Source organism: Theobroma cacao, chromosome 5, assembly GCF_053813885.1.
Source record: "Theobroma cacao isolate CCN51 chromosome 5, ASM5381388v1, whole genome shotgun sequence".
NCBI classification, from domain to species: domain Eukaryota; kingdom Viridiplantae; phylum Streptophyta; class Magnoliopsida; order Malvales; family Malvaceae; genus Theobroma; species Theobroma cacao.
Genome location: NC_142643.1, coordinates 37,145,271 through 37,170,184, shown reverse-complemented (window position 1 = coordinate 37,170,184; position 24,914 = coordinate 37,145,271). Strand labels below are relative to the sequence as shown.

Sequence of the window (24,914 nt, the reverse complement as noted above, 5' to 3'; positions counted from 1 at the left end):
TTTAGTCTTTTCATAATCTCTGTCAACGATGTTTATATTTTTGAGATGAAGTGTCTATTTCGAAAACTAATGAACCTGTTTGAAATTTCGATTAAAAATATTTTACCCAAGATTCAAACATATAATGCTAGAAACAATAGCAACAAATTAAAGGTTCAAACAATAATGCTAGCAACATATATAGACAAAGAATCCCCTTGCTAAAGCCTAAACCAAATAGCCAACAACCTTAAAAATTCAAACAATTAAAACCAAAAAAATAGCTAAAGCTAAGCAGCATAAAGTGAACCTTTTGGGTAGCCGAAAACTGAGAAGGAGAAGGAGAAAGAAGGGAGCCGATCAAAAGAAAGCTTCAATGGAGGTCGGGTGGGTTGGACGGGAGAAGCAGAAGCAAGGGGAGTCGATTAAATAAGAGAACGAGTAAGACTAGTGAAGGGCTGGGTTGGTCGTCGGCTTGGGTCTGGTCAATTTCAATTAGCAAAGGATGTGATGAGGTCGGGCGTGAGATCGAGCAGTGGGAGAAACTAAGAAACAGAGAGGATAAGGGAGAAGGGAGAAGAGAGAAGGGAGAAATAGGGGAAAAAGGTCGTGTGGGGGTTTTAATTTAGATTACCGATGAAATCACTGATGAAATGTTCCATCGATAATTAAAAAATAATTATCGATGAAATTTCATCAGTAAATCTGTGGTAAACTTACCAACCTTTGCATTGGTCTCACCGACCGATAAAATTTCCATTGGCAATTTAACTATATTACAGAACACATATTCCATCAGAAATATGGTCGGTAAATTCCATCGATAAAGACATTACTAGCGAATAGATTTCGTCAATAAACTTCGTGCCATCTGACTATTATTGCACGCCATTGTCTTACCAACAGAATATCAAAGATATGATTTTGTTAGTATTTATCGTTATCTTCTTTCGTCGGTGATTCGTCGGTAACTGCCGAGAGATCCATTTTGTCGGTAAAAGTGTATATTTTTTTAATGCACCTAGCTACGTTGGTTGAGTGCCATATGACTTCTAATTTGAGAGGTCTGACGGGTGGCTTTGGTTCTCCTTTGCATGAGGTTAGTTTAGTTATCTATTAATACAATGCTTTTAAGAAAAATGGATGGAGATTGGGTTTTGTTCTCAAAAGATGTGTTGAGCCTGCAAATGAAAAAAATTGGTGTGGTAGATTCACAATGGCGTACTCATCCGGTAATTCCTTCTCTTGGGAACCAGGGCAAGCAAGAGGATGGGAGAGCTCCTTGGAAGGGGTTAAGAGCAAGGTGAAAAATGAGTGGTCTATGTTTCATGAACGTCTCTTAGAAAGGAAGAAATTTTTTTGTTCTATTTTCACCAAAGTTCCCTCATCGTCACCCCAATTTGTACATGTATTATCTCACCTGATATGTGTTAGAGTTCGGTGTTGGATTTTATGTTTTTATTTTATTCTTGATGATTCAAAATTTAATGTGTTTATTGAAAGAGGTATAATATTTGATTGTAGAAAGGGGCGTACCTATAGATGGACATATTTGTTCACTTTTGAATAGGTGTACCTAAATGAAGAGGCACATTGGTGATGGTTCACTATCTATAAATATCCAGCCCCTCTTTTTGAAAAATTCATTCAAAACATTCTATATTTCCAAAAACTCTATTCTTCTTCATTTTAAAATTCTTTAAAGAGCAGTTGAGAGATTTACGAGTTTCCCGAATTTTCTTATAACGACCCCTCCTAGATAGCTACCGGTGTCTGAGACTTTCGAGGAGTTCTGCCAAGTCTCAAACAAGCTTCATTTGAGGTTTCCATTAGATTCATTAAATACACATCCATGTGCGTAAATGAATATTAATAATTGTACTAATGTTTACTCCATTCAAAATAATAACAATTAAATATCAATTACAAGGTCTTTAACAATTCATGTCATAAGTTAACAACATTTTTCAACATCTAGCAAATTCTTTATGACACAACCTTAGGCAGTGGAGCGACTCGGAGTGGGTTAGGAGATGTTTTTACCTAATCTGCGGTGGACCATATGCCCCGATGATTACACATTAGGCTAATCCCTATCTGGAAAAGGGAAAATACGAGGGGTGTGAGTCCCACAGACTCAGTGATCATCCACCCCGTGAGCAGACGAGGAGAGGAAACAAACATAAAGATGGAGTATTTATAAATCCAAGAGTAGGCATAGAAAATACACTCCATTAAACTGAGAGATTTTGTTTTTATACCTTGCAAGTCTTAAAAATAATAAATCACAAACAAACATATATGAAAACGGTTATATTTAAGGTACTAAAAAAAATCTTTCAATTTTGATATTCAGTCAACAGTAAATCTAGTGGCAAGTGTAAAATGAAGAGTCTCAAATAAAAAAAATATGAAATAACTTATCACCAATAAATATGCAAATTTCACTTGCCATTCAATGGTAAATTTCAAGTGTTAATGCCATGCTTTGTGTAATAAAAATCCACAAGTAAGCATAATCCTCGGGTAGGTTTAGTATAGCCTTTAGGCTTACTCTCTCAGACATCATCACCTACTCGTGGGAACTGCCCACGCCACCTAATAAGAATCGAGGCTTCAGGTCCCCCTTTTACAATCAAATATCGATACTTAACAATTATTACTTTGTGTACAAAAACCACACTTTACCTGGTGTGATAATAGGCCCTACCCCAGAGTATCTCAATCACGTTAAAATGAAAATTATTACAATTTAATGCATTTGCAAAACATGACAGATCAAAAGCAATATAATCATAAATTGAATGTTATACATAATTTTATTTCAAAACATGGCATATCTATCAAATCAGCATGCTAAGTGAAATCAATACATTTTTTTATCAAATCCCATGAATCAACTAGTGATCATTGACCCAAACATCACACAAGCTTGCAAGGTATGATTTTGAAGTGAAAAGCCAGTCAAATGTTTGTTTCTTCGTAATTAAAAGCATGTAGATATGTACTTATATATAATATAGAAAAAAAAACGAAATTAAAATCCTTGATTGCAATCACAAACAACCTAAGGCTTTCTACGAACTCATGCTTTTCACAATTTTGTCAACTATCAAATGTAACATATAAAATATATTTATCGAGATATAGTTTTTGAAATTTAGTACCCACTTACCTCACAATAGCGGGACGCTATTTCGCTATTGGTTCGTGTGTGTATCTAACTATTCTTTTTTCCTTTCCCGTTTCTTTCTTTCTCTTTCTGGCTCTTCATTCTTTTTTTTTTTATTTTTTTTATTATTATTTTTTTGTTTATTCTATTTCTTTCATTTAATTTATATTTAAATCCTCAAACTTTCCTTTATGACAATTTGGCCCTTCTGACACGTTTTAAATTTCAATTTTAGTCTATCTATCTTCCTTTACATGTGTACAATCAAAATGTCAAAGTTACACTTTAACGCGATATTACCATAATATTTAAATATTTACTTATCGCACTAGCTTGATTTAAAAAAAATCACGCGACCTCAATTATCATTGTTTTCTCTCTGAAATTTTTTCTTACTTCTTCTCCCCTACTTAAATTAGTCATATACCTTGTTTCAGACTAATTTTCTTAATTAATAAAATATTAATTTAATATTTTAATAATATTTTGTTCATAAATAATATTTTATTCCAATATATATTCTTTTCGCCCATTCTCACTCTATGACACTTAAATTTACGTTAAATGTCCCTTCGTTCTACCAATATGGTCTTATGGGCTTCTAAACGAGAGTACAAGGTGTTACATTTCTATTTGAGTGTACATTAGAATATCCTTAATGATTTGTTGTATTTTGAGAGTAGAGCATCATCGATTGCCATTTGCACAGGAATAGCGACAAAAATCTACTCTGAAGTCAGCGTCTTCTACAGTGTGCCTCGAATCGGTTTTTGTGTTCAAAACTCTTTCTTATTTCTTTTGTTGTTAACTATTAGGTGTTTGTTTTATTTTTTATGTTTTTTGCATTAGTTTTTCAAATATAGCTTCTATTAGTGTTTGAGTGACAATTTTGCTTAAGAGGGTAGACTCAATTCCTTAGGCCACTTTTTTTTTTTTTATCTTAACTTAAAAGGAGAGAATTTAAAAGGAAAAGACACGTTTTTCATTATTGATGGAAAATGATGTATATGTATATATATATATATATATATGTGTGTGTGTATCATTATTCAAAGAATTAAATTTTAATTCCTATTTAACAAATAAAAAAAAAGAAACAAATCATATTTCAGTTGATGAGATGTTCCTACACATTTTCTTCATTATTACAATATGAAAAGTACTGCAACTTGGCTTTATAGTCTTAAATTTTTATCTAATTAAGTTCATATTCATTGATATCAATATATAAATTAAATCATAAAATCTATACACATATTTAATATATAGAACGTATTATTGCGAAATGATACATTGAGATCTCAATGACCGAGAAATAAAAGCTTTAGTTATAATTAAGAAAGCTACAAGCAATTGTTCACACATGAGTCACAAGCATGTCAAGCCAAAAAAAATAAAAAAAGGAAAAACAATTTACAAAACATAGCCTAGGAAAAGCAGGTAATCCTACGTAATGACAAAAGTTATACTCATGTTTATTATATCTACTTATCTATCGAATCACGAAACTCCTTACCAAAGACCTATCGTCCCCGGATATAAAACAAAATCCTGATTGATTAATTAAGCTAATCATTTATCATGATTATATTTTAATGACAATTTGTCAATTTTGTTGAAAGGCTTATCATAAATTTAGCATGTAATATTTAATTGAATGCGGTTACATCAACGGATGTGACAAATGTCATATCTTACATATAGGTGCACAGACTATATATCATTTTATCAATTGTGAGATTTAACGCATTGCTAGAAATTTAAGAAGAACGTGACAGTAATAAATGTAAACTAACCATTTGCATTTTGCAAGTATAATTAGACATTTATAGCTATTATTATTATTATTATGAATGTCGTCTTCATTTGCATTTAACAATTTCAAAGTTCAGAGTTGTTCTAGCCAAGCTTGAAAACTTGGTCTAAATTCTTTGAACATACCCAACTATCAAACAAAATAAAGCAAATAAAACCCATAAACATAACGCAATTAAACAGAAAATTCATCAATAATGGAACACATAAACATTATACTCCACAATGGAATCGGTTTGAGAATTTGAGTAAGTCCTCGCCTGAGCATACCCACGAGCAAACCGAAAAACCCCACTCCCGCCAACGATCGGCATCTCCCTCACGGTGGAAACAACCTTGTTGCGCCCCAAAACACTAAGAGTGCTACCATTATATTTCCCTTGGGTGAAAACGAAGTTGAGCACCATTAACAAGCTAAAGTCAGTTTGCGATGCAAATGCATATATTCCTTGAGCTCTTCCCACCATTTTGGAGTTGACATCGGGCTTGATCGTCAAAGGGTCGTCCATCATCACCACGGCTCCGAAGAACGATGAGGAACTGTTGGTTGAGGGTGCTTCGGCAACGCGGACAGCAGTAGAATTTTTGCCGGAGACTATGTCGTGGAAGTAGAAGTGAAGGTGGGATAGTTTCTCTTGCTTGAGCCCTAGTGATGATGGGGATATATACCTTGAGAAAACCTCATCAGATTGTTGAGCGATAGCAAGGGCTGAGAAAGAGATGATGGTAAATAGAATAAGGAAGAAGATGGAGCTTTGCGTTGTAAGCATTGTGGCCATGGTTGGTTTGGAGTCGTAGGAAGTAGCGCTCTAGAGTTGAAATTTAAAGTGGTTTAAGAGTAAACAATAAGGTTGAAGTAGTTGAGGGCAAATGAACAGTTGACCTTGTTGTGTAATCTGTTTTGGGGTGTTCCTCAGTTGTCACTATATAGTTGTTGGGCTGCCAGGGTTTTACTATTGGATCAATAAATGTTTTATTTCAAAAGATGGACACATAGCCTTCAGCTTCTTGCAACAACTCTCCTTCACAATCACTTAAAAAGTTAAATTATACAATTGCTTTTTTGTACATTTTAATGTGGATATAATTCATGTATAATAAATTGTAAAAATTAAGTTATTATACTTTGTAAAATTGATAATATATATGAAACCAATTATTATCAGTATTAAGTTTTTTTAATTATGTTGATATCTATATAGTATTTGATGCTATGAGTATGATATATTTTTGTTAATGTGATATTGAATAAGATGATGTAATAATAATGTAATATTTAAAAGTGATGTAATAATTATTATGACGTGACTTAATCAATCACCACGTATAAACTAAATTAAACAACCATTTGCATTGGAGGAGGTTTTACAGTGTATTATAATACACCAGGGGCTGCTAGGTGTATAAAATATTTGAAATGAAAATTTTATTTGAATTATCTTTTGTTTGTGGAGTCATTTCTCTGACAAGGTGAGACCTGTCTTGAAAAGAACAGTCGTGTATTAAAACCAAAGTGAGAAAAAGGATTTGTATGATTTCTAGATTCAGATTGATTTACTGGAATCGGCAAAGGTGACTTCTGTGCTTTTTTAGCGGTCAAATGTCGCAACAATGGAAAAGTTGGAGGTGATTCGTTGTTTGATTTGTAGGTTGTTAAGGTAAGGATTTGATAGGACAAATAGTGGTTTAAAGTGCTAGGAGTTGATCCAGGGGATTTTTCTCAATGATAAGTGGGGATGAACCTGTGAGTGGAACTTCTCACTATCATATTAATGGCGCGGGTTCTGGAATCTTTTGTCTCAACAGATGACTTTGGGTAGGGGTATCCCTGGTGGAGGTGCTTTTAATGGGTTTATGTATTCTGGCATAGGATACCATTTGACACGAAATATTGGTGTCATAGGGTGATTTGAAAACACACAGATTTGTTGCTGTCCGGATAATGAAGATTTGAGGGTACAGATTGGATGTGATATTGTGAGGGTCTAGCAATTAACAGTTTAAATATTGGCTTTGTTCGGGGGATAGGGGTTGACTGTCTGGTAGGATTGGTTATGATGATTTTCACCTTGCGGGAAGTGAACTCTGTGTGCAGATCATTTGGTTAAGACAGGTTTTGGAATGGGGACTTGCTTCCTTAAATGCATACAGGCATGGAAAAGCTCTGGTTTTGATAGAACTGCCTTGTCTCGATGTTTTTATTCCAGGTTGAGATAGATGAAGGAATGATGGGAAAGGCTCTAGTTTGTCGGTCTGCGCTTGGGTTTCGCTTTATGCGGTGATGACTTTATTCAAAATTGTATGCTGAGACGGAGTTGGCCGCTTTTGAACGATTGGATTCGGATTAAGTGGGATGGAGGGTTCAAGGTAAAGGTGCTGCTCAGGTTGGTCAGTGGTGTCCTTTTTGGCCTTTTTGGCATAGACATTGACTGATTTAATCTCTTAGTCGGTCCTGTCTCACCCTCTTTTTATTGTGAATGGCTGCTATGTTTTTGTAGAGCATGATGGATGGGTTTTATGATGGTTTATGGGTTTATTGTGATTGGGTTTGAAATAAGTGTAAAACATGTTTGTTGGGAATTTTTTTTATGAGATTCCGAAAGATACTTTTGTAAAGGGAGGATATTTACTTTTTTTAAAAAATTTTTTGTTAAGGTGAAAAATCTCTCAAGGTCAACTATATTGTTAAAATTTTATTAAAATGGAAAATGGAAGTAAGAAAGAGACATAAACCATATCTACAATATTCTATAAAATATTTCATAAAAAAATCTTAAAAGAAGTACTCCTTTCTTTGCATAAAGTGTATAAAAATATGAATTTAAGAGATAAAATAAATAAGTACTGTTAGAATTTAATATAAGATAAATTAATTCTATCTTTGTCTTGCTTTGGAAAGGTTACTCAATGTGTTTGCAGATTTATGTCCCGTGAGGGACTATAGTCTAATGGCCTTGTCCTGGCTGTGTATGTGTATGTGAGGTATCATTCTCTGATGAGTTTGTGGAATAGCCTTTTCTTGCGGGTTTGTCAATGGAGGTTTGCTTGTGTTAATGAGGTGTGATAGTGAGAGTGATCCAGGCTGATTTAATTTTCTGTAGCAAGTCCACTGCTATAATTGTTGGCTTGAGACTTGCACTAGCATCTTTTTGTTACTGGAATCAATAAATACCATTTTGCCTTTTTAAAATGAAAAAACAACCATTTGCAATTTGCAAGTATATAATTAGATATTTATAGATAATATAATAATAATAATAATAATAATAATAATAATAATTATTATTATTATTATTATTAATGTCGTCTCCATTTGCATTTGACAATTTCAAAGTTCAGAGTTGTTCTAGGCAAGTTTGAAAACTTGGTCTAAACTCTGTTAACATAACCAATTATCAAACAAATTAAAGTAAATAAAACCCATAAACATAAGCAATTAAAGAGCAAACTCATCAATAATGGAACACATAAACATTATACTCCACAATGGAATGGGTTTGAGAAATTGAGTAAGTCCTCGTCTGAGCAAAGCCACGAGCAAACCAAAAAACCCCACTCCCACCAACTATCGGCATCTACCTCACGGTGGAAACAACCTTGTTTTGCCCCAAAACACTAAGAGTGCTGCCATTATATTTTCCTTGGGTGAAAGTGAAGTCGAGCACCATTAACAAGCTAAAGTAAATTGTTGGTGCAAATGGGGTTTAGATAGAATTTAAGGAACCGACAAAATTGACTTCAAGGGGAGCCTTTCAATAGACGTTATCTTTAAGACTTATTTCACCCCCATCACTCGGTATGCAAAAAAGAATAATGCGAATAGTCTTAGGGATACAATGAAGCCAACGTCTAACTTCGTATTGCACTTTACGAGAGTAGACCGCTAGATACACATGAGGGTTTGCAAAGTTGTTTGGTCTTAGAACCTACTTTTTATAGCAAGTAGATTATAAGAAATTTAGAAGCTTTTGTAGTTGATGGGAACTTAAGTGTTTATGTTAAAAGAACACAACACTTTTCTTGCTCTTGATATTTCTGCACTTGTTTTGTGTTTGATTTGATTGTGTCAAAATGGTTGGCAACAAGCCCTTTATATAGGCTTGTAAGTATCTCTTCTTTAAGGACACAACCTTTTCATTAAGGCACCATTTTGTCTAAAAGGTATTTTTACATTTTGACAAACACAACTTTTGGATAAAGGTATTGTTTCAATAATTATCTTATAAAAAGACAACTATTCATTCTATAAGATATAATCTTTGAGTTATAATTTGAAACAATAACTTTTCATAATTAACTTTTGAGCTATGGTGTCTTTTCAATTTGTCTCATACCTTTTGGATATCATTTTACCAAAAGACATAACCATTCACATGAAAACCTACCTATAATCCAATAGACACACCATGTCATTTACGTGACATAACTTTTGAGCTAAGATAGCTTTCCATCATGTGACATAACCTTTGATTTTGAAAATACACCAACATCAATTTGCGATGCAAATGCATATATTCCTTAAGCTATTTGTTGGAACTTGACAAGAAAACAGAGAATAAGAACAAGCAGAAAAATCCAGTGGTGCTTCGAGAGTCCTTTAGACTACCGGCCCAATCACTATCGCAATAACCAAAAAGTTCCTTGCTTTCACTCTTGAAATATTTGAGACCATAATCATAAGTTCCCTTGATGTACCTAAGCACACGTTTGGCTGCAATGAGATGAAGTTTAGATGGATTTTGCATGAACCGAGATAAAACACTAACTGCATACATGATATATGGTCTTGTTGCTACCAGATATATAAGACATCCAACAGGGCTCCTGTAATTTGAACTATCAGCTTGAGAGCTTCCATCCTCTTTGCATAATTTGTTTCTTGTAACAATTAAAGTGTCAACAGCTTTGCACGATTCCATTTTAAATCGTTTAAGAAGCTCTTTTTACATACTTGGTTTGATGAATGCCAATATAACTTGATTTTTGAATGAACTCCATCCCTAAGAAAAATATCATCTCACCAAGATCTGCCATTTCAAACTCTTGCTTCATTTTCACTTTAAAGTCATCCACAACATAACTATTTGGACCGATAACCAACAAGTCATCAACATATAGTGAGATTAGCAAATTCACAAAGCCATTTGTGCTTAGTACATACAAAGTTGGCTCATTTATACTTCGATTGAATCCTTTACTCCTTAAATAACTGTCTATTCATTCATACCAGGCCTTTGGGACTTGCTTAAGACCATACAATGCTTTAACAAGTCTGTAAACTTTGTTCTCACCTCCTTTTTCTATAAAACCTTCAAGTTGTTCAATGTAAACATCTTCTATTATGAAGCCGTTCATGAATGCAGATTTCACGTTTAAGTGCCAAATATTCCAATTTTCTTTGGCAGCTAAGGTTATTATAAGTCGAATGGTATCATGTCTAGCCACTGGTGCAAACGTCTTAGAAAAATCCACCCCATATTCTTGAGCATACCTTTTAGCTACCAAACGGGCTTTGTATTTGTTAACCGTTCCTTCTGCATTAAGTTTAGTCTTGAAGACCCACTTGACCCCTATCACTTTTTAGTTTGCTAGTCTACCTACAAGATACCAAGTTTGGTTCTTGTTAATCATTTCAATCTCATCACGCATTGCCTGTAGCCATCTCTTGTCTTTAGAAGCTTTTGTGAATGAGTTTAGCTTCATGGGAACTGAACTGCACCTCTCATAAATGTCCTGAAGTCACCTGATACCTCTCATAGCAAGATTCTTGTCTTTAATATCTTCATCATCACTAAAATTTTGTGGTAATACATCAGCAGTGATATTGAAGTTTCTTGAGCTTTCAACAATGCCTTTCTCCCAATTCCATTTATGGTCCTCATCAAATTTAACGTCACGACTGATAAACACTTTGTTTGTATGGACATTGAATAATTTGTAGCCTTTTGAAGTATCACTAAATCCCAAATGAATAGCAACTTGTGACTTTGAATCAAACTTCTTCCTTTTTTCATCAGAGACTTTAGTGTAGCCAATGGAACCAAATACACGTAAGTGTGTAACAGATGGTTTTTCTCCATTCCACACTTTATATGGACTCGTTGCATCTAAGGCCTTGGTTGGTAGAAAGTTCAACAAATTAACTGCAACATTTACTGCCTTTGCCCAAAATTTAGTTGGAAGATCTTTCCCAAGCAACAAGCAGCTCGCCATCTCCACAAGTGTCCTGTTTTTCCTTTCACTAACCCCATTATGTTGGGGTGAATATGACACTGTTTTATGATGTTTAATACCATAACGAGTCAGAAAATCTTCAAATTCCTTGGAGCAGAACTCTTGGCCATTATCTGTTATTAATAACTTTATTGTCAAATTTGTCTTATTTTCCACCATGGCTTTAAATCTAATAAATTTGTCAAACACCTCAGATTTTTTCTTCATGAAATAAACCCAACAAAATCTGGTTAGATCATCAATAAATATTAGATAATATAAGCTCCCGTTGAGTGAAGGAGTTCTCATGCGTCCTCTAATATCAAAGTGAATTAGTTGAAGGTTTGTCTTTGTTCTCCAATCACTGCTTTTAGGAAATGAATTTCTATTATGCTTACCAAATTGACAGATTTCACAAATACGATCCATAGCTCCAATAATAGGTAAGCCATCAACTAGATTATTTGAAGCCATGAGCTTTAAGGACCCATAATTGACATGTCCCAATCTCTTATGCTAAAGTATTGCATCATTTGCACAACATTGATAAACAGTAAACTCATTTTTCATAAAGTCGATAGGAAAACATTTATTTTTCATAGCAACAGTGATTATTTCAATACCAGTTGGATCATAAATTATGCATGACTTATCTTTGAACCATAATGAGTACTTATCATCAAGCAACTGTCCAACACTTAATAAGTTTTGGCTCATTTCAGTAGAATATAAAACATTGGAGATTGTTTTGATACCTGAAGTTGTTTGGACACGTACGGTTCTTTTCCCAACAATCTGTATGAAATCACCATTTCCTATCTCAGCCCTTGAACGAAAGCTACTGTCAAGCACAATGAAAATCTCTTTATCAGTAGTTATGTGATTGGAGCAACCACTATCTATCAACCAAACATCATGCTTTATGTGTTTCTCTGTTATGTTAATCATAAACAGAGTTTCATCACAATCTTTTTTCTCCTCCACTATAGCAACCTTTTTTTCATTATTATTCACCTTAGCCTTACGGACTTTCTCAACGTGTCCCATCTGATTGCAATATCTGCATTTGACATTAGAGCAAAACTAGCAAAATTTTTCTAAATGGTTATGCTTCTTGCAAAATGAACATGGTTGGAATTTGGTTTTACCTTTTCCTTGTTTTTCATCATTGTTTCTTCTGTTTTTCTCATTCTTGTCATGGTCATATCTTCTTTGGCTATTACTTACTGCTTTGCCACGGCTTCTAACCATCAAAGCACCTTCCATTTGTCCATTATTTCGAATGGAACATCTTTGTTCTTGAGCTTGGAGAGCATTCTCTAGTTCAATAACCGTGAGTTAAGAGAGGTCCTTCAAGTATTCTAGTGATGAAATCTTGGCCTCAAACTTCTCTAGAAGACTAACCAAGACTTTGTTCATAATTTTTTTCTCTGATAGATCCTTTCCTAGCAGCCTTAACTGGTTAACAAGCTTCATGATTTTATCAGAATACTCTTTAATTGTCTCATCCTTTTTCACTCTAAAGATATTAAATTCTTTGTGCAAGTTGAGAGCCCGCATCTGCCGAGTCCTTTCAATCCCATGGAACTCATTCTTCAACCGATCCCAAGCTTCTTTTGGGTTATCACAAGTCATGATTCTTGTGAAAATAGCATATGATACAGCAGATTGGATGCAAGAAAGTGCTTTATATCTCCTTGCTACCTCCTCACTATGCTGTTTAAGTTGAGCAATGGTGGGATTAACATGCCTCATCACTAAAGGATCTCCTCCCACCTCCACCATCTCCCATAAATCAAAACCCTAAGATAAACTATCATCTTCACAACCCATACCACATAATTTTCTCCTATGAATATAGGAGGTGCTGTTCCATTAAAGTTAGATGATGCCATAGTAAAGACAATGAGATTTCCAGATGAGAAAAGAAGGATCATAAATAGGGACTATTTGAGGAAGAAAAAATAAAAAAAATGATATTGTTTATGCTACAAGGGTCCCTTAAGATCCTTGATGTGACTCTGATACCATGTTGGAACTTGACAAGAAAACAGAGAACAAGAGCAAGCAGAAAAAAATAAAAGTTGTTTGCAGATGAAAGAAGGCAAACACACACATTCATTCATAACTTCAACATAGCATTAATACATGAAAAAGAGAAAAAATTAAAACTGAACTTAATTGTTAGTTCATGGTACAAACCTACAAACTAGAAAATAACTATTGTCCATGAACTTCACGTACATAAAAAAGAAAATTACATAAGAGTGGTGGCTATCATGGCCATAAAACAAAAGTAAATTAACTACCAACAACTCTCCAGCAACTCTCCAAGCTTAACTTCAACTTCAACACTTTTCCCACCATTTTGGAGTTGACATCGGGCCTGATCGTCAAAGGGTCATCCATCATCATAACGGCTCTGAAGAGCTATGAGGAACTGTTGGTTAAGGGTGCTTCGGCAACGCGGATAGCAGTAGCATTTTTGCCGGAGATTATGTCATGGAAGTATAAGTGAAAGTGGGATAGTTTCTTTCACTTGAGCCCTAATGATGATGGGGATATGTATCTTGAGAAAACCTCATCAGATTGATGGGCGATAGCAATAGTGGGGAAAAGGATGATGGTGAAGAGAACAAAGAAGAATATGGAGCTTCGTTTTGTGAGAATTGTGACCACCCTCGGACGTAAAAGCTATGGTTGTGTTTGGATTGGCCTAATGTGTCAATAAATATTTTTTTCCAAAAAAGGGCACACAGGCCTTCAGCTTGTTTGGTGAATAGATTAATGTTTTTCAAATGGTAACTACTTTCCATAACGGTCACTTAAAATTGTCTGTTCATTAATTAAAAAAAACTTTCAATACATAATCATTTATACTATTTTTATACGAGAGTTTTGAAACTTTATTATATCTTTGAAGCATAATAGTCCTTTAGAGAGAAATAAAAATCAAGGTTGAACTTCTGCCAAGCAAATGTACAAGAAAATCTTTTTTGGCTTATGTTTCTATAGCATTACTATAACAGTTAATTTTTTTTTAAGTTTACACTTATATTAATATAAGAGAACTACTAATATGGTTTTAATTAAAAATATGTTTGGAATGACTTGCTTTGCAGATGAGTTTAAAGGTCATTTGGATCTGAAATGTTTATATTGATTTATATAGTTTTTAAAACCAAATTAAAATAAACTAAGTACACTTTGATTTTTGGCAAAATTATTAGAATAAATTTCATCATGAGTTGTAATATTTCATTTTTCATTCATTAATTAAAATTTTAATTCTTTTAATTTATAATCTTTTAAATTTATTCTAAATCCATACATTTATAATCTTTCTGATGTGAAGCCCCATGAGAGATACAAGGGTCGAGGTAGATCCAAACTAGTGTAAGAGTCTTTCTCTTTTTATTGGTAAAAAACCAGTGCAATGGCGACATTACACAATTGGGTGGGGTTAGAAATGTAGTGATATCTCATAAGGTTTCTATCCCACATTGCTGAGGTATTAAAGATGTTAGTGTTTTATATAAGCAAACTCATTATGGGCTTATTGAAAGCTAGAAAATAAAGTGGTCTCGTACATACACGAGATAAGGCCAAACAGTGATATCTCATAAGATTTCTATCCCACATTGCCTAAGTACAAAAGATGTTAGTGTTTTATATAAGCAAACTCATTATGGACTTGTTGAAAGCTAGAAAGAAAGTGATCTCGTACGCACACAAGATAGAACAAGCCTTGAAAAAATGCGGATTCCCCCCTACGCCCGAGTGTATGCGAGGGCTAAACACAAGTGATATTTTTGTACCTTAGTGGTTATATATTTTTTATATTCAGCTCCAAATTTTAAACATTTATTTCCTGATTTTCAATTGATTTTCTATCCTCAAACATCACACCAAACAACCGTTCCTTCCCTATAAATATCATGCTCCACTTTTATTCTCAACACACCAAAAATCAATTTTCTCTTATTCCTTTTCTTTACTCAACCAACCTCTTTAATTTGTTGGGTTCTTTCTTCCATTAATTTTATGTTGCTTTTATATCTCTGATAGTTTATGCAAACTATTTAGGAAGAGTTTATTGAATCTTGGGGATAATCGCTTTAATCTTTTTGTGTTGAGTTTCATACTTCGAAAGGTGAAAATTATCCTTAAGGACAATGTATCATGCCTCAAACTTATTTGAATAGTTTATCAACTTCAATTTTCAACAACAATCTTTAGAATAATGGATTCTCATACCAATAATGTTGCTGCTATTGTCGTTGCTTCCACCACCACTATCAATGGTTCTACCTCGACAACCGCTGCCACTATTGTAAATGTTGCTAATACCTTCACCACTCATGCTGCCTTGTCCATTCCTGCCATACCCTCAATGTCATATGCAAAACCGTTTCCTAACATATTCAAAATCGAGGTGTTTGATGGCAATAATTTCAAAAAGTGGAAAGGAAGGATCTTTTCCACCCTTGATGTTCATGGAATGGCTTTTGCATTAAGCGATTTCAAGCCAGACAATGTCAACATGTTGGAATAATATACACAATTAAATAAGGTATGCAGGCATACAATTATTAGCATGCTTTCTTATAAGATATTTAATGCTTACAGTTCTCACAAAGAAACAAAGCAAATATGGGATTAGATGGTTGCCAAATTTACCACTAAAGATGTCAAGAAACAGAAGTTCATGATTGGAAACTTCTATTGCTGGGACATGATAGATGGCAAGGATATGGGCTGTGACCGGAGCAAGGACCTAATAGGCATAGCCCACTAGGCCCAAGCAAACCTCTCAATATGCACTTGTATATTAACCCATCTATCTAGCATATTTCTTTAAGATTTGTACTTAATAGTGTTCAAATACCGATTTCTCCAACGCAACTCATAAAACCCAAGTGAATGCTCACATTAGCATCATAATTCAAATCATACATAAATAGTTGTCAATATATCTTTGCAAATTCACATGAAACATATACAAAGACTTTGACCATCAGCGGAGTGACTCTGGATGGGGAGATATGACTAATGAGTGTCAAGATACCTACCTAAAGGATGGGGGTACGCGAACACCTTAATCTACGTATCAACCACCACTGAATCTGAAAACATGAGGTTGAAAATGTGAGTATAAACTCAGTGAGTGAACATAGGAAGGGAACAAGTAATATAATAAGAAAAAGTTTGAAATCATAATGCACTTAATTGAAAACGATGCACTTTAGCTTAAGTCCTTATTAAAACCCACAATTGAACCCTTGGTCGCTAAATTATGCGACGATAGGGAATTCATATTCAACATGAAATTGGAGAAGTGGAAAATATGGTAAAAACCAGCCAAATGCTAAGCGAAACAGAAAGTTTCATTCTCGCTGTAGCAAAAGGCATTCTCAGTTTGCATAGAGTTCAGTTTTTCAATCATATCTTCCACTACATGAGTCCAATTGACATGCTTGTTGAGTCATTAGAAAGCTAAGAGGCAGGGCTACAACTTTAGTGTTTACTACTTTGCCTAGTTCTGATCAAAGGGTGGTCAAAATCGCTGTCCAAGTGATAGTACTGCACCAGTATCGAGAGTTTCTAACGACAGTGAGAATCCATTTCGCTATAGCCAAATTCCTTGTTGCAATGAACACCAATTTGACAATACTTAGCAACTTTCAAAGTTCAACATGCAAGATTCACATATGCAAAACCATATACCATACTCATGAACTTTGATTTCATAAACATGGATGTATATATATAAATGCATAGATAACACCAATATTAGCATAATCACACCTGGCTCATGTACATACCCCCACATCGTGCACATAGCCGGCGCCATCATGTGCATCCTCTCACATCGTGCACAATCAGTGTCATCGTGTACATCCCCCCACATCGTGCACACGGGCACTATCATCATCCATCTCCTACACCGCCATCATCACCGGCATGTGCATCCCCCCACATCGTGCACACACACGGTTATAGTCATCATACACAATATCAACTATCATGCACAACATATATATATATATATATATATATATATATATATATCATCATAATGAAATAGTGCATGAATCAATAACAACCACATTTCACAATATAAAGACAAATTTTCAAAGGCTTGTTCCCAAGGCACCCGTTTAAGAAAAGTTGGATAAAATTAACCAACGTTTTGTGCAATACATTCATATTCCCAAAATCATTTTGAAATGCAAGTTCACTCACCTTACTATAGCGGGATATTACATCGCTATTTGATTGAAGGTGTCTCTAACTATTTTCACTAGTCGGTCGCTCGTTATTTACTCCAACATGCCACCATAATACTCTAACCTTATCTTTGCACTTCCTAACAATAATACGAACTCAATATATTTAATTACATATGTATATGGGCAGCACTTCAATCAATTAATCCTTACTCAAATTTATGTTTTTCATCCTATCATGAAACCATCTTCAATTAACTCACATCTTAATACATTTTTACCAAAATTACTTATATCATTACTTACGAAATTCCTTAGATTATATCACCGGCAACTTAATTATGATGTCACGTATCTACTTGAACCTTTCTAAATAATTTCCACCCAAATCTATCTTATATTTCCACACATAATCCACATATATGGCAACAACAATCATTCTCACTTTCACTCGATTATTTCCTAGTTTACATGCATTGTTATCTATCTAATTTTCAATACTTTGTTTCTCAATCCTCCATCCACAATATTCCTTTTTCATTTCTTTCAAACCACATGCCATACAATCTTAATAATTTTCAACTAGCTTAGGCAAATAAATCCTTTCAACAACCATAATTCCTCACAATATTCAACTAACCGTAGGCTTTAAAACATAGTGTTATGCTTACCGTTTTCCTTTTCCACTTTGAGACATTCATGTACCCATGGGTTTATTGGCTTACATGTTACCAATTTTTCTCCAATCAAGCCAATCTTTGTTGCCACAAGACATTTCTCTAAGTCACTAACTTATTTTCAAAAACTACTCAAGCCAAAAACAAGAATCTTTACCGTTCATTGCTTGAATCACCAAAACCAAGTTTTTCCTCCTTTCTCTCTTTTTCTTTCTTCTCCTCCGAGGGTTTAGGTGTGCTGAAAATTGGGGTTAGAAGTTGTAACTTTGGTGCACAAGCAGTTGGGAGAGGAAAGAAGCAAGAAGAGAAAGGAAATGGAAAGAAAACAAGGAAAGAAAATGAAAGAAAATTAAGTTTTCATGGGAAAATGAGAGAATGGCATTGGAAGCTTCAAGAATGAAGAAGAAACATCTTGCTGGAGGAGATGAGGACTGTTTTGGGCTGATAAGGATGAGAGTCAAAGCTTCCTTTGGAAGCTTTGACCAAGCTTTGTGTAAAATTATCGTTTTACCTTTTTTGTTTTTTTCCATTTTAATTTAGTCCTCCCAACACTTATTTAACTCCAAATTCCTTCTATTATCTTCTTCTATACATGTACAAATAAAGTATAAAGTTTGTACTCCAATGCGGTGTCCCCATAATATTTAAAATATTTATTTGCTCGCGCTATCTTTACGTAATAAAGATACGCGGCCCCATTAACGTCATTTTTCTCCAAAATTCTCTCATTCTTCTTCTCCCTCACTTAGATTGACCATATACTCCTTCTTCATGGAAAATTTTGACACTGAATAAAATATTAATATTTTAATATTATTTTATTAATAAAATATTATTTTATTAATAAAATATTATTTTATTCCAAAAATTTCCTCTTGTCCCCTTGGTACCCAAAATACCTTATTAGGCCTCGATTAACTTCCGAATCACTTTTTATCTCACAAATTCTTTTTTGATAAAAATATCATTATTTTATTATTATTTCCTCGTATGTAGAATATTTTATCCCAAACTATTCTTTTCATCTTTCATCATTTCTAAACATCATAATTAACCTCAATTGGCATCTAGTAAGTTTTTATTAGTCACCATATCAAAGTACGGGATATTATAGTCTCCCCAACTTAAATAGAATTCGTCCTCGAATTCACGTCGGTGTCGAGTCATCAATCTCTCTCTATGATCTTATTCCTTTTTCCTTCTTCATAAGGAATTTTGATTTATGAACTTCATTACCTTCAATTTGACTAGAACACTTTACAAGATTAGGGTACGTATCTTATATCTATTATCATCTTTGAGTCAAAACCACGGTACCCTTCTCAATTATTCTTTCTTATCACTAAGATCCCAAGTATGCCTTTAATTCCGTCACTAACCTCAAACATATCTTTATTTTGATTCTTGTCAAACCTCCAATCATTCATTCACCTCATTTACCTCCAATTCGACTAGAATGCCTCACTTATGTCTGTTATCATCCTTTAGAATCAAATCGATGGTAGTCTTCACGATCATTATCTCTCATTTTAAGATGTTGAGTATGCCTTTATCATTATCATTAAATTTGAACCATAACTCTATCTCAATCGTACCAATTTCAATCACATATTATACTTACTTATGTATGCCTAATCACCATCTTATTATTTCGCTCCTTGCCAAACTTCACGACATTGATTCATTTATCTTATCCCCATACACTATTATGTAGCCTACAGCATTATAAACATGCCATATTCATTTATGTACATAGTCTCAATGTTGTGGAAGGTTAATGCCTTTAATTATTTCTACATATTCCAGGTTTATCTTGCCCATATCTATTGGGACTTCTTGCTGGTGTACTATTTATACAACTCATCAATACATGAAGTTCAAATCTCGAATCTATAAAAATAGTTCTTCATCTTAGTTGGTCACGTCATCAATTCCACACATAGGTATGTACACGCACTTCTAAATGTCAACATTCCTCATTATGTGTAAGGATCTTTGTGTTCAAGTGCCTTCGGACTAAGTTTCCTTTTATTTGTTTCCCATCCATAACCAAAATTCGATATAATAATTCTCATGTTTAATCTATAAACATTGGGGTATAATCCATTTCAGATTACCCTTTTTATATGTTTAAATCACCATTCCACTTGCGTCTTACCACAAGTTACTTCTTACATAATCCATACGAATTCTCATTATGCCTATGCATAACTTCACATCATGTACATGCCTATACTCCTTTCTTATCCTTTCTGATTATATGCTTAAGTATCATTATACTATATATCCTTGCATCACAATGTCATTAGTCACATCTCACTCGTCAAATGTCATTTTCATTAAATTGCAATCCGGTATTTGTATATGCTTTATAACCTCATTGATCCTTCAAATATTTATCTCTTACTTGATCATTGCATCTTATGTAATACCACAATCTCTAAAAGTCATCCTTATTTCTCAATTATTCTTCATACCTCTAATATATACATTACATCCTTATTGCATGTTGACTTTAATGAATCACTTAAAATTTAGACTCATTCGAATCGTGCATGCCTTAAGCATTTTCGAATTCCAATTTCCATACTACCTTAAAAAGTTTTCATAATCGAATTTCATTATCCAGATTATTTGCAGTCATCCTTTGTCCTATTCTTTCATACTAATATGACATCATTCTCCCCGAACCAATCCGTAGTTTGTATTTGAAACTGCAAGACTTGAAACAAGGTTCTCCTTAAGTATTTTTTTCAATGTCAATACGAATCTCACTTTTAGCTTACGGCTTTTTCTTTGTAACTACATAACTTAATGCTTGCTTTCACAAGATCCATAGCAGAACTACTCTTGAGTATTTCCTTGAGGATACCTATCTTAAACTCATGCCTCACCGTATGTGATTACTTAACCAGTGACTTAGCTGTTAGGCTCCTCAGCAAGTTTAAAAAATCCCACATTTTATACTTACTGTGTATGATTGGCAATTCCTTCTCAAAGAGGTTTGTGAATTCCCAAAACACTTAGTCTCTTATGTGCTCCTTAACATCCCGAGCATGTTGTTCTATAGACATGCACTTATTCTTAAAGATATATAAATACATATTCGTCCATTCAATCCCCAAATTGTCTTCATAAGTTTCTAGTGTGCCACACAATTGGCCTTGCATTGTTACTATTCCTTTTCATTTAGCTAAGTCAAGATAAGAATTGCAAATTCCCATAACGACATTCTGGATAAACCCATTTGTTATACCACCCTTGTAATCCTTCATTCACACTTTCATTACTTGGTATTGACATCCCTTACCCATCTCTCATATATTCATCTAACTCTTCGCTCACTTTTTCCTTAGCCTTTAACAAGGCTTAATCTTTTGTCTCCTTTATTTCTTAAGATTTGCCTTCGGTCAACATATTATCAATCTTAATACTTCATATGGTATCTTATCTCTCAAGAATCTTTCAAGTTCTCTTTTAATTATATGCCCATATACAAGGTGATAAAGAAACTTTTCAATTCATTCATGTAAACATTCTCCGGAACATTTAAAACTCCCAAATAACAAAGCTCAATGACCAATGACCATAATTCAACTTGTAAGCACATTATCATGCCACTCTCATCTTGCTCATGCATCCTAGACATGAGGTGTCCCTAGCGCTGCGACGCTGGACAATCAGTGCTGCAGCGTCGTGGCTGCTAAACATGGGATAGTTTCAACACTGCAGTGCCAAAGAGTTAGTGTTGCAGCACTATGGCTGTTGGAAGTTTCTTTCACGAATAAGTTCTTCCATCTTTAAAGTTACTACAGAGATCAAACTCAACCATTTGGTTTTTCTCCAGGCCTATCCCATAATTTTCATGACTATGCGTATCTTCTCTTTTGCTTATCATATGCACTAAGCCGAGTCAATATTTTCAAACTTATTTTATCTTTTAACATTTATCTTCAACTAATAAGTCTCACCTTAAGACAATCTTGCCATATTGTGCATCAAATTCTCAATATAAAATACCACACACAAAATTATTCACCATTTATGACATTCCACAATTCCTTAACATTCATAGTTATTTGTCTTTCTTGTCTTGTAACTCAAATAGTTTTGTGGACTTTCAGTACAAATAACTATGAAAATAGTTCATCTTTCTCCACATTTTACATTCACAACCTTTATTAAATTTCAAGATTCACTTTCTCCCAAGCTCCATAATTTAACTCCATTGGCTATATTTGTGCCCAATTATTACCTCATAATGTCATGGCATCATTTTGTAATCCCTTCCATGCTTAAATTACAATCCTTGACTTAATCACATCATCCATTTTAAGTGTCAGCTATAGCCTCATTGATTTTTCCCATATCCTTCTGAGTTGTAATTGCAACTAGAATTTCAAATTTCACCTTTCCACGATTAATTGGTAATCATTTGTCAGGTCTTATAGTTGCTTGTACCATTAATGACTTGCTACGTCAATCTATAATAATTATCCGAGGCGACCAATGATGCCAATAAGGTGAAAATCCTCCCTCAATCATTATATTGCTAATATATCTCTATCGTATCAAAGGACTTCAATATGCATCAAGTCTTTAAACAACTACTTCATAATCCATTTAAGCCAAACAAAATAAAAGCCAGCATTTAACTCATTTGTACAAATAACTACTACTATTTCCCTTACACTGCATCTGTCTAGACTTAAAGTGATGTGAACTTTAATGAAAATATTATGTGTCTTTAGGATCCTCGTCGCCTCGATCCAGGCATTTTGATGAATCCTCTTACGGGGTCTTTCTCTTCTTCTTGAGAATTTCCCATTTCATCCTTAATCTGAACTTGTTGCTGCCTATCAAATTCCTCTTTACTAACAGGTGCAACACATCTTCCACAACACGGAGGGAAATGTCGAACAATAGATACAGATACCTTCCTAGAATGATAATTTCTGATCGTCCTTTTTCCCATCTTGTTCGTATTCTTTTTCATCGAATCGATTTCATTACGCACCAATCTTGCGAGACTCCTCAAGCTCTTAAATAATGGTTTACCTTTCGGAGAAATCGATCCACTCAGAAATCGAGTCAAGTTACTTGTTACACTTACACCCTCAGCATATATCGACTTCGAGCAGTGGAATCTAGCGATCCCTCACTAGAACTATGAGGGGTGTCAAGACTACCGTCCCTTCTAGACATGGAGCGTGCAACAAGTGCGCCTCCAAACCTATGCGCCACCAAGCATAATTTACTTAGCCATTAATAGCTCATAAGAATAGGTAGGTTTCTAATAAGGTAGGGCCCTATGTAGCCTCTTGTCTTTGACTTGTGTTGTGCACCCATAATCCAAGGACAAGACTCTACACGGACTCCAATAACTCCGCTGATCACACAGGAATCCTTAGGATTCAACTAAACCTAGAGCTCTAATACCACCTTTGTCACAGCCCAGTTCCAGGGCCGTGACCGACGCAAGGACCCATAGGCATAGCCCACTAGGCCCAAGCAAGCCTCTCAATATGCACTTGTATATTAACCCATCTATCTAGCATATTTTTTTAAGATATGTACTTAATAGTGTTCAAATGCCGATTTCTCCAACGCAACTCATAAAACCCAAGTGAATGCTCACATTAGCATCATAATTCAAATCATACATAAATAGTTGTCAATATATCTTTGCAAATTTAGATGAAACATATACAAAGACTTTGACCGTCAACGGAGTGACTCTGGATGGGGAGATATGACTACTGAGTCTCAAGATACCTACCCAAGGGATGGGGGTACACCGACACCTCAATCTACGTATCAACCACCACTGAATCTGAAAACATGAAGTTGAAACCATAAGTATAATCTCAGTGAGTGAACATAGGAAGGGAACAAGCAATATAATAAGGAAAAGTTTGAAATCATAATGCACTTATTTGAAAACGATGCACTTTAGCTTAAGTCCTTATTAAAACCCTCAATTGAACCCTTGGTCATTAAATCATGTGACGATAGGGAATTCATATTCAACATGAAATTGGAGAAGTGAAAAATATGGCAAAAACCAGCCAAATGCTAAGCGAAACAGAAAGTTTCATTCTCACTGCAGCAAAAGGCATTCTCGGTTTGCATACGGTTCAGTTTCTCAAGCATATCTTCCAGTACATGGGTCTAATTGACATGCTTGTTAGGTCATTAGAAAGCTAAGAGGCAGGGCTACGACTTTAGTGTTTACTACTTTGCCCAGTTCTAATCGAAAGGTAGCCAAAATCGCTGTCAAATTGACAGTACTGCACCACCACAGAGAGTTTCTGGCAGCAGCGAGAATCCATTTCGCTACAGCCAAATTCCTTGTTGCAATGAACACCAATTTGACAATACTTAGCAACTTTCAAAGTTCAACATGCAAGATTCACATATGCAAAACCATATACCTTACTCATGAACTTTGATTTCATAAACATAGATGTATATATATAAATGCATAGATAACACCAATATCAGCATAATCACACCCGGCTCATGTACATCCCCCCACATCGTGCACAATCAGTGCCATCATGTACATCCCCCCACATCGTGCACACGGGCACTATCATCATCCATCTCCCACACCGCCATCATCACCGGCATGTGCATCCTCCCACATCGTGCACACAAACGGTTATAGTCATCATACACAATATCAACTATCATGTACAACATATATATATATATATATATATATATATATATCATCATAATGAAATAGTGCATGAATCAATAACAATCACATTTCACAATATAAAGATAAATTTTCAAAGGCTTGTTCCTAAGGCACCCATTTAA

General features: G+C 34.5%; 2 pseudogenes; both read right to left on the bottom strand.

Moving 5' to 3' along the window:
• Nucleotides 1–4,969: 4,969 nt before the first annotated feature.
• On the bottom strand, nt 4,970–5,875 carry LOC18599157 (dirigent protein 22 pseudogene; annotated as a pseudogene).
• Nucleotides 5,876–8,418: 2,543 nt separating this feature from the next.
• LOC108661993 (dirigent protein 2-like) lies at nt 8,419–14,821 on the bottom strand (annotated as a pseudogene).
• Between the last annotated feature and the right edge of the window lie 10,093 nt (nt 14,822–24,914).